The sequence below is a fragment of the Carlito syrichta genome, unplaced genomic scaffold (genome assembly GCF_000164805.1).
Source record: "Carlito syrichta isolate Samal-C Ts95f unplaced genomic scaffold, Tarsius_syrichta-2.0.1 Scaffold307028, whole genome shotgun sequence".
In the NCBI taxonomy this organism is placed as follows: domain Eukaryota; kingdom Metazoa; phylum Chordata; class Mammalia; order Primates; family Tarsiidae; genus Carlito; species Carlito syrichta.
The window spans coordinates 725,026-736,434 of NW_007251124.1; positions in this window are offsets into that span (position 1 = coordinate 725,026).

Genomic DNA, 11,409 nt, shown 5'->3' on the forward strand with positions numbered 1-11,409 from the left:
TCGTTTTCGTTCCCTGGTCCGGTTCTCCCGTCGGCTTGGAGGATACTTCTTGATTACAGCATTTTCCTTCTTGTTGTTGCGGTCTAGCTGCCAATGCACACTGCCAATTGTTTATCGAGTGTATATGGGGTGCCTGCTGGGTGACAAGCACTTTACAAACGAACGAGGCAGAAATAACATATGTCCTCAAGGAACCTACTTTCTATGGGACCAGACGGATGAAATGAAGCAAACATAGCGGGGGGGGGGAGGGGACGACGGGGGACTAAAACAAGGGATGGCGACTGCTTTAGAAAGCGTCCTCCTGGAGGTCTTGAAGAGATGCTATATAGCTTTAAAAGGAGTATATCTCGAGCAGAAAGAAGGAAGAGCATTTGCTCACTCGCTGAGAATCTTGAAAGCATTCTCAAAGTTCAGGTTGCTGAACGTTCTTTGCTGGAGGAGGGAGAGGTTACACACACACACACACACACACACACACACACACACACACAAGAAAATGAAAAAACCAAAAGGAGGGTAAAGATGAGTTAAATTTGTGGGAATAAAAGACTCGGAACATGATTTGAAACCAGTGTTCTCCAAATTTTCGCTATCTACCACAAATATTACTATTACCAGCTCTCAGATAGTGATTTCATTTAAAAAAAAAAAAGCCTAAAGGTAGAAACTACCAAAGGCTTTACTCCACACTGAACTCTCCTGTGGTGCAACTTCTGGGAGGGGAGTCATGATAGGTTCAGTTTTAGCAAATACTATAAATGAAACTTAACATTACCACAAGAAGAGCAGCGAGAAATGGATAAAACAAAAGTCCTGATCATTTTTAATTGACTTCCAGTTTCTTCTTGAGGGAGAAGCTAAAATTAACTCTTGATAATATTTGTTTCTGTAAGAAAATATGGTAATTGAATAGCATCTCTTTAAAAAGAAGCAATGCGATTCCAAGATTCAACAGCAGTTAACATTTACTGATTGTGTACACTGGGTATCTGCACTATTCCAGCTATCTATTTTACAGATGTAGAAACTGACACTAATTTCTTGTCGCAAACTATACAACTAGTAATGTGTAAAGCTGAGAACTGAGCCAGAATATGTTATTTCTGGAGCACGGCCTATCTATCTATCTCTATCTATCTGTCTATCTATTTACCTATCAATCATCTATCTTCTGTAGAAACAGGTCTTGCTATGTTGCCCTGCCTAGTCACAAACTCCCAGTCACAAGTGATCCTTCTGACTTGACATAATCTCGGTGTCTAAACCAAATTTTTGTTGTTTATTGGCATAATGCAGAATTGTGTGTGTTAAAATATATATAATATACCATTTGTCATTTTAACCATTTTTAAGCATTAAATTCAGTGGCATTAATTACTTTCACAGGGTTGTAAAACCATTGCCACTATCTATTCCCAAAACTTTTTCATCATCCCAAATAGAAACTCTGTAACCATTAAGCAATAACTCCCAAATTTCCCTTTTCCTCCAGTCCCTGGTCACTTCTGATCTACTTTCTGTTTCTTTAAAATTACCTATTCTAGACATTTCATATAAGTGGAATTAATAATAAGTGGAATTAATAATACTTTTGTATCTCAACCATTTTATCACTTAGTAAAATGTTTTCAAGATCCATCCATGCTATAGCATGTATCAGAATTGTATTCCTTTTTATACTGAATGCTATTCTATTATACGTATTTACTTCATTTTGTTTACTTTTGTAATTTTTGTTTGTTTGTTTGTTTATGCACCAATCTGTTGTTGACTGGTTTCCACCTTTGGCTATTGTGAATAACGCTGCAGTGAACATTGGGGTACAAGTATCTATCTGAGTCCCTGCTTTCAATTCTTTTGGGAATATACTTAAGAGTAGAATTACTAGGTCATGTGGTAAATCTATGGTTAGCTTTTTGAGGAACCACCAAACTGACTTCCATAATGGCCTTACTATTTTAAATTCCTACCAACAATGTATGAAAGTTCCAATTTCTCCACCTCCTCACCAACACTTCGTATTTTCTATTTTCTTGATTATAATAATCCTAGTAAGTATGAAATGGTACCTCATTTTGGTTTTAATTTGCACTCCCCTAAAGAATAGCAATGTTCAGCATTTATTGACTATTTGCATATCTTCTTTGGAAAGATGTCTATTTGAGTACTATGTTCATTTTTTAATTGGGTTGTCTTTTTGGTTTTGAGTTGTATACTTTTTTGTATATTCTGGATATTAGACTCATCAGATTTGTAAGTATTTTAAATTATGTTTTAAATTACAAATAATTTTAATTTTAATAAATTTTAATAATAATTTAATAAATATCTTAATGATTATTAAATATTATTTAATCATTATTTAATAATTTAGTAAATATTTTCTCCAGTTCTATAGGTTGTCTTTTTACTTTTTAGATAATGTCTTTTAATGGAAAAAAAAAGTCTTTACTTTTGATGAAATCCAATTTATTATCTATTTTTTCTTTTGTTGCCTGTGCTTTTGATGTCATATCCAAGAATCCATTGCCAAATTCAAGGACATGGCAATTTATCCCTATGTTTCTTCTAAGAGTCTTCTAATTGTTGTAGCTTTAATGTTTTGATCATTGACTTATTTTAAATTAATTTTTGTATATGATGTGAGGTAAAGGACCAATTTCGTTTTTGCCATGTGCATATCCAGTTGTCCTAGCACCATCTGTTGAAGAGAATATGCTTTCACCATTAGATAGACTTGACACCCTTGTCAAAAATAAGTTGACCAAAAGATGCTGAATAGTCAAAACAATGTTGAAAAAGAAGAACAGAGCTGGAGGTCTCACATCTGATATCAAAACAGTGTGGTATTGTCATAAAGACAGACATAGAGACTAGTGGACTAGAAGAGATAACCCAGAAATGAACCCTCATGTATATGATTAAATGATCTTCAACAAGGGTGCCAAGACCACTCAGTGGGGAAAATAAAGTCCCTTTAAATAAATGGTGTTAGAAAACTGGATAGTCAGTTGGGAGAGCATTAGACTGAAGAAAACTGGATAGCCACATGCAAAAGAATGAAGTTGAACCCTTAATTTACACCATATACAAAAACTAATTCAAAATTGATTTTATCTAAAAGAACCTTAAACATAAGACCCAAAACAATAAACCTCCTAGAACCTGGGGAAAGTTATACGACATAGTATTTGTCAATGATTTCTTGGATATGACACCAAAAACACAAGCAACAAAGCCAAAAATAGATAAATGAGACTATATGAAACTTTAAAACTTCTGTGCAACAAAGAACACAATCAACAAAGTGAAAAAGCAACCTTCAGAATGGAAGAAAATATTTGCAAATCTTACATCTGGTAAGGGTCACTAGTGTGAATATAAAAAGAACTGCTCCAATTCAACATTCAAAAGAAAAATACTAAGTAAAAAATGGGCACTGGACTTGAATAAGCATTTCTCCAAGGGTATATAAGTGGTCAACAAATATAAGAAAAGATGCTCAACATCACTAATCATTAGAAAACTGTAAATCTAGCCACAATGAGATACTATACCACACTCTTAAAATGGCTACTACCCTGAAAGAAAAAAAAAGTAACGTGTTGAAGACATTGAGAATTAGAACCCTTGTGCACTGGTAGTAGGATTATAAAATTATATAATAGCAATGGCCAACAGTACTGAGACTTCTCAAAAAATAAAAATTAGAATTACCATAAGATCCAGCAATCCCACTTCTGGATATATGTCTAAAATTGAAAACCGAGTCTCAAAGAGATATTAGCACACTGCTCACAGCAGCAATATTCACAAGAGCCAAGAGGTGGAAACAACAAATATTCACCAACAGATGAACAGATAAACAAAACTTGGCATATACATGCAAAGGAATATTATTCAGCTTTAAAAAGAAAGAAAATCCTGTCACATGCTACAACATGGATGCACCTTGAGGACATTAGGCTAGGTGAAATATGCCAGTCACAAAAGAACAAATACTGTATGGTTTCACTATTATAAAATATCGAAAATAGTCAAAATCATAGAAGCAGAAAGTAGAAAGGTGGTTCACTCTGTTGCCCGACTGAATGCTTTCACAGCTACCACAGCCTCAACCTCCTGGGCTCCGGCAATCCTTTAGCCTCAGTCTTCCAAGTAGCTGGAAGTACAGACACACGGCACCACACCTGGCTAATTTTTTAATTCACTGTAGAGATGAGGTTCTACCAAATTGCCCAGACTGGTCTCGAGCCCCTGGGCTCAGGCAATCCTCTGGCCTCCACCTCCCAAAGTGCTGGGATTGCATACAAGTGTGAACAACCACACCCAGCCTACTTTTTATTTCTATGCATTTATTTTTAAGAGACAAGGTCTTGCTCTGTTGCTCAGGAGGTAAGAACTGGGCAAGCTATGATCACACCACTGCATTCCAGTCTGGGTGACAGAGGGAGATCCTTTCTCTAAAAAATAAGTTAAAATAATATTATTAATAAGACTGACAAAATCAAGTGTTAATGAAGGTGTAGAGATACTGGAACTCTCATATATTGTTGATAGTACAACAACTTTGGGAAACTATCTGACAATAACTACTAAGTTGAATATACACATAGCTTGTGACTCAGCTCTTCCACTCCTAGGTGAGTAGTCAAAAGAAATGCATCTGCCGGGCTCGGTGGCTCAGCCTGTAATCCTGCGCCTTTGGGAGGCTGAGGTGAGTGGATTGCCTGAGCCCGCGGGTTTGAGACCCGCCTGGGCAATTTGGTGAGACCTCATCTCTACAAAAAATCAAAAATTAGCCGGGCGTGGTAGCCCGTGCCTGTAGTTCCAGTTACTTGAAAGGCTGAGGTGGAAGGATCGCCGGAGCCCAGCAGGCCGAGGCTGCAGTGACCAGGAGCGCTCCAGTCTGGTGACAGAGTGAGACTCCAACTCAAAAAAAAAAAAGAAATGCATCTATGTGTGCACCAAAGGAATGTTCATAGCAGCAATGTTGGTACTAGCACCTAACTGGCAACTGTCTAAAATCTTACTCTATCTGCTCACTATTTGTTGACTGATATCTACCCTTCCATTATTTATTACTGACTTGTTGCTGATTTATTACTGAAATTGATAGCTAGCATCATACACCAGTCTAATTGAAAATTAAAGATGGAGAGAAACTTTAGATATGTAAGTGTAGGAACTCTGTATTGATTACTCTCTCTCAGAGCACACAGCATAATGTCTTTTTTTAAATTTTTTTTTTGCATAATGTCTTATATGCATTCACCCGACTTCTGTTGAACTGAACTGAGTTAAGGAAAATTCCTAGGTTGGGAGTCTTGAGGATTAACACAACAGTCTCATCGCTAAAGGAAACAGATGTTAGAAAAAGAAGCTAGTTGGTTTAAAGTTTCATGGGAATATTTCAGAGATTTACTTTCAACAATCTTCCTTTATTCATAATTGCCACATATTTGGAGGGAACCAAGGCCTCAATAGGTGGATCCATGCACAAAAAAAAAAAAAAAAAGTGATATACAATAAGAAGCTATTTTTTTATTAAAAGAAATGGGCTAGCAAGACATGGAGGACCATTAAATGCACATTGATAGGTGAATGAAGCCAATCTGAAAAGGAAGACTGCATACTGTGTAATTCCAACTATATGACATCATAGAAAGGGAAAAAATATACAGACAGTAAAAATATCAGTGCTTGCTGTGGGTTCCAAGGAGAGGAAGAAAAGAGGAGGAATGAATAAACTCTTACAGATTTTTAGGGCAGTGAAACTATACCATATGACACTATAACGATTGATACATAACATTTTACATTTGTTTAAAACCATAGATTTTTAAAACACAAAGTATAAACCCTGATGTAAGCTATGAACTGTAGTCAATAATGTATGGATATTGGCTTATCAGCTGTAATAAATAGACCACACTAACACGATGTTAATACTACGAAAAACTGTACTAGAAGGAGTAGAAAGGTAAATGGTACTGCTGTGTATACTGTCTGCTCAATTTTTCTGTGAACCTAAAACTGTTCTATAATATAAAGCCTAATAATTTTTTTTTTAAAAGATGAATTGGAAGTTTTCTCTGAGTATATGAATGAAGCTTATTTACTGTGGCCTGTACATGAGATCACAATGAGATGAGCTGGTTGAGCTATTTCATTGTTGGTAGCTAGGCCTTTCTTCTTGGTGTGGTCAGACTCGCCCAGAAAAGTGCTTTCTGGAGAATAAAGGCCTGGCTTCCAGCATTCTAGGAGCTGAGTAAAGCAAGAGGGCTGAGAGGTAGCATGGAGCAGGAGGACACTCTCTGCATTCATAAATTCATTTGTTCCCATTTTAGCATATCACTTCTATCCTCTGCTGTGCCTAATATCTCTCAATACAAGCATCGTTTCCAGAGAAAAATCTCCAATATTCAGTGATATAGAAGCAGTAGTCAATCACCCATCAATGTGGAATGGACTGGAGACCTTAGAATCTATTTTTTTTTTGAGTTGGAGTCTCACTCCATTGCCCAGGCTGGAGTGCAGTGGCATGCTCACGGCCACCTCAGCTTCAACCTGCTGGGCAGAGGCGATCCTTCTGCCTCAGGCTTCCAAGTAACCAGAACTACAGGAGCGGGCTACTATGCCTGGCTGATTTTCTAGTTTATCATACAGATGAGGTTTCACCAAGTCACCCAGGCTGGTCTCAAACCCATGGGCTCAGGCAATCCTCTCACCTCGGCCTCCTAAAGTGCTGGGATTACAGGCTTGAGCCACTACGCCCAGCCTCTAACTGCTTTTTAAACTACTTATATCAATTTTCCTTATTTTAGTTCCATGCTGCGTTCTCATTTCCAGAGATAATTGGTGTTGCTTTTAGGGATTTCACTGTATGAAATGAGTTTCCTCATTTAACAAGGAGTTTGCAAAATCAGTTAGCCTTAATACATCTGCTTTCCTGCTTCCAAAGTTTTGTTATTATCTTTCTATTTTCCTTGTCACTGTGAGCTTTTGCATTTAAAAATCATTTTATCCTCATTTGGGAGGGGATTAAATTGTTCCTTGTTGTCTTTACCTACATCTTGCAAAGCAAATAGCATGATGTATGTTTTAACAATTTATAGGAACTGAGATACCTGTACAGTCATCAATTCCTTTTCTTCACCCAACATTGTGTTTTTGAGTTTTGTCCATATTGATAACTACAAACATACTTTACTTCCTTTAACTGCCATATTGCATGCAATTGTATGACCATAATAATTTTACTTGACATACATTTGTTTATATTTTAGCTTTCATTTTACACACCAACATTTGGAGCCCTGTCAGGCTTTTTACACATTCAACAGAAATAAAATTAAGTGTGTGGGGTGGACAAGAACACATAATAAAGCCAGCAGGAATGGAAAAGAGATAGAAATAGAAAGTAGAAGAAACTCAAATTGCAGTTAATATAACTTGGATTTAAGCAAAAAGACTAGCATAATTCTCACTGGATCATGAACACTCTATAACTAACTCAAAACTCTTTCCTGAAAACAATTATGAGCATTTTTTGTTGTTGTTGTTGGAGTCTCACTCTGTCGCCCATGGAATTATTATTTCCTGTGCTTCCCAATTTTACTCAAAGGAAATCATTTTTATAACAAATTCTGGTTTTTTAAAAAATGAACAGAAGGAGTTTTAAAGTTCACAGTCTCTAAACTTGGGCACAATATAATTCATGGGATATCAGTGGTGCATCTAAAATACCTGATTGGGTAGTCAGCCTTTTCTTGCATTTTGTGTGTGTAATACGATTCACATCAGAGTCAAAAGTGGCACAATTATTACATCTGTACAGAGTACTTAAAAATAAGTTAGAATATGTAATGGAAAAAAGATTCCCTTTATGATAACAACTGTTTTTCTCTATCCTTTTTTTCTTTTCTTTTCTTTTCTTTTCTTTTTTTCTGTAGAAGCAAGGTCTTGCTATGTTGCCCAGATTTATCTCGAACTCCTGGCCCCAAGCAATTCTCCTGCCTCAGCCTCCCAAAGTGTTGAGATTATAGGTGTGAGCCACTGTACCTAGTCTGTAATAACAATTTTTAAAATATTGTATATAAATTTAAGAAATGTAGACAGTCTCTATTTTTTTTTATTTTTTATTTTTTTGAGTTGGAGTCTCACTGTGTTGCCCAGATTGGAGTGCAGTGGCCGCTCCTGGCCACTGCAGCCTCGACCTGCTGGGCTCCGGCGATCCTTCCGCCTCAGCCTTCCAAGTAGCTGGAACTCCAGGTGCACGCTACCATGCCCGGCTAATTTTTTTTAAATTTATTGTAGAGATGAGGTCTCGCCAAGTTGCCCAGATGGGTCTCGAACCCGCGGGCTCAGGCAATTCATTCACTTCAGCCTCCCAAAGCGCGGGATTACAGGCTGAGCCACCAAGCCCGGCTAGAGACTTCGTCTTTTCAATAAATCAAAAAATTAGCCAGGCGTGATAGTGCGTACCTTGAGTTCCAGCTACTTGGAAGGCTGAGATGGAAGCCTGAACCCAGCAGATCGAGGCTGCAGTGGCCATGAGCTTGCCACTGCACTCCAGCCTGGGCAACAGAGAGACGCCAACTCAAAAAACAAAAACAAACAAACAAAACTGTGGGAACAAATATGTCACAATATTTACATGCTCCGCTAATGAATATTTAGGGTGATACATTTTCTTGCTAAAAAAACAAACACCAATAGCAATGCAAAAGGAAACAGCCACTTTTGAAAACAGTGACCTTTTTTTTTTTTGGCAATTGAGGCATTTTATTTGTATGTATATATTACATCCCTAGAAAAATAATCTCCGGATTTTCCCTCTTGTGTGTTTTTGTCTTGCTTCTTTGTGGTTCATGATATAGTCTGAGGTTGTCAGTACAATGAAAACAAACTGACAAAATGGAAGCAAATTACTCTGTCATTTTTCTAGATCTTTGAGTTGCACATCAAATCTGGGGCTGATCACTCCACACCTGTTTAACCTGTCTGTGAAGTTCACAACAATTTTCCCAGCTCCATGTTCGTCAGAGACTTCAAATTTACTAATGTGACCATGCTTCATCATCATAGTTAGAAACCAGATGATAACTTTAGGGCACAGTCTAATAAGAATCTGGTATTTCCTCTCTTTTTAGCATTGCTGATGCTCTTGAGAGCATCAGGCAAGACATTCATGTGCACTATTATGGTGACACAGAAAGGTAACTGAAAGAGCAGTGCCAATTTTCTAAAGTCAAACTATACTTACCATCCGTGTCAACAATCCCACTCCTAGGTGGGACATTTACTCAAGAGAAATGAAAGCATATTTTCATACTAAAGCTTTATTCATAATAGCCCCAAACTGGAAACAACCCAAATGCACATGAATGAGTCAATGAATAAACAAATCATAACATATCCATTCCAGATGGAATTCTACTCATCAAAAAAAGGGAAGAATGACTGACACATGCGACAACATGAATGCATCTCAAAAGCATTATTGCTAAGTAAAAAAAATCGTAATCTATATGATTCTATTAAGTTATAGAAAAGATAAAACTATAGTAAGAAAGCAAATTGGTGGTTGCCAGAGACCTAAGTAGGGAGGGGATTGACTTAAAATGCATGAAGACATGGGCCTTGGTGGCTCAGGCCTGTAGTACCAGCACTTTGGGAGGCAGAGGCAACAGCACTGCCAAGCAGAGGGTGTGAGACCTGCCTGTGACATTTGGTGAGAACTCATTTCTACAATCAATCAAAAAAATTAGCCAGGCATGGTGGTGCATGCTGGGAGTTCCAGCTACTTGGAAGGCTGAGGTGGAAGTATTGCCTGAGTCCACCAATCAAGGCTGCGTGAGCAGTACCACTGCACTGGATCCAGCCTGAATGACAGTAAGACTCTGACTCAAAAACAAAACAAAACAAAAAAAGCAAAAACTTGAAGTTTTGGGGTGATAAACATTCTATAACTGTGGTGATAGCTACCTAGTGATAAATTTTTTTTGTCAAACTCATTGAATTTTACTTTTTAAATTGTTAAGTTTTATTGTATGTAAATAATACCTCTATCAAGGTGATTTTTTAAAAAAATACAACTAGCAGTCATCTGCACAGGCAAATTCTCTGCACAGAAAGTCCTAGCTAGGGCTTGTAGACATTGATCTGGTTACAGACTCTTTGTCTCTCCTGACAGAACCGAGTTTCTGAGTCTCTAACCTAGCACACATTCTAGAAGTCACCGGGTATTAGAGCATTCTATTCAGAAAGTTGACCTTGAACCTGAAAAAATGAAATGGACAATAGCAATGGATAAGTTCATTTCTATGTTGAAAAGGTTATTTTCTATTCCATTATGATAGCTAGGTATTTGCTCAAGCAGTGCTGCACTAATTACCTCTCTTAAAGGATCTGGTAAAGATCCACTTGCTAGTAAAGATTCATTTTGTCTGGATGTTAGTCCTTATAGTAAAGCCATGGTCTCCCTGATTAACTGTGACCACTAGTGAAGTTTCACAGAGCTGAGGGGATCTAGGTGCTCCTCCTTTGTGAGTGTCCTACAGCTCCATTTGGCTTACAATCCTCAGGTTTCTGAATTGAGTCCTCCGAGTGTCTCCTTCCCTTCCTGTCACATATTTTCCTGTTATTTTATAGAAATGTGGAGGACAATAAATGACTCATTTCCAGAAAATGGAGTAAGGTTTGCTGCAGGGGGCCAGCCCCTGCAAGTTTTGGGGAGTCCCTTGGAAGATGTGGTGGCGCCGGCGAATCTGTAGGGATAGATATTAAAAGAAAGAAAGATGGAAGGATAGATATAAAGAGGAAGAAAGAGAAAGAAAGAAAGTGGACAACTGTTCAGTTAAATGAGCAGAAGCCGTTTACTGAAAGTTACAGCAGGTATTTATCCCAAATTTTACACAGACAGTCTCACAAGTCTTTCACGTGAACACAAAGCAAGGTGCAGGAGGGGCATCCCCCACCCACCAGATGCTTAGGTGTGAGGAGGGACAAACCCCAAGATTGTCTTATTGTTCCCTTTGCTAGTTAATGCTCTTCAAAAGCAGTGCAACAGTCCCTACTAGCCTAATGATGTTCTGATAATCAATAACTTCTAAAGCTCACTCAATACCCATGATGACTAACTTAAACTTTATTACCTTTCTATTCTATGCTAATACTACTTACACAATGCTACAGAAGCTCTTAGTTATAGCTTAAACCAATTCCTAAAGAATGTGGCCCAGTCCAAAGATCACGCTGGGCTCTATAGGATGTGGCCCAATCCAAGGTTCACAGTGGGCCACTTTTTGGAACAATAGACTACATCTCTTAACAAAATGGTTATTCTAAAGTCCTATATATCTATCCTAATTTCTATGAAAGTTTCCAATTCCTAATTCTAAT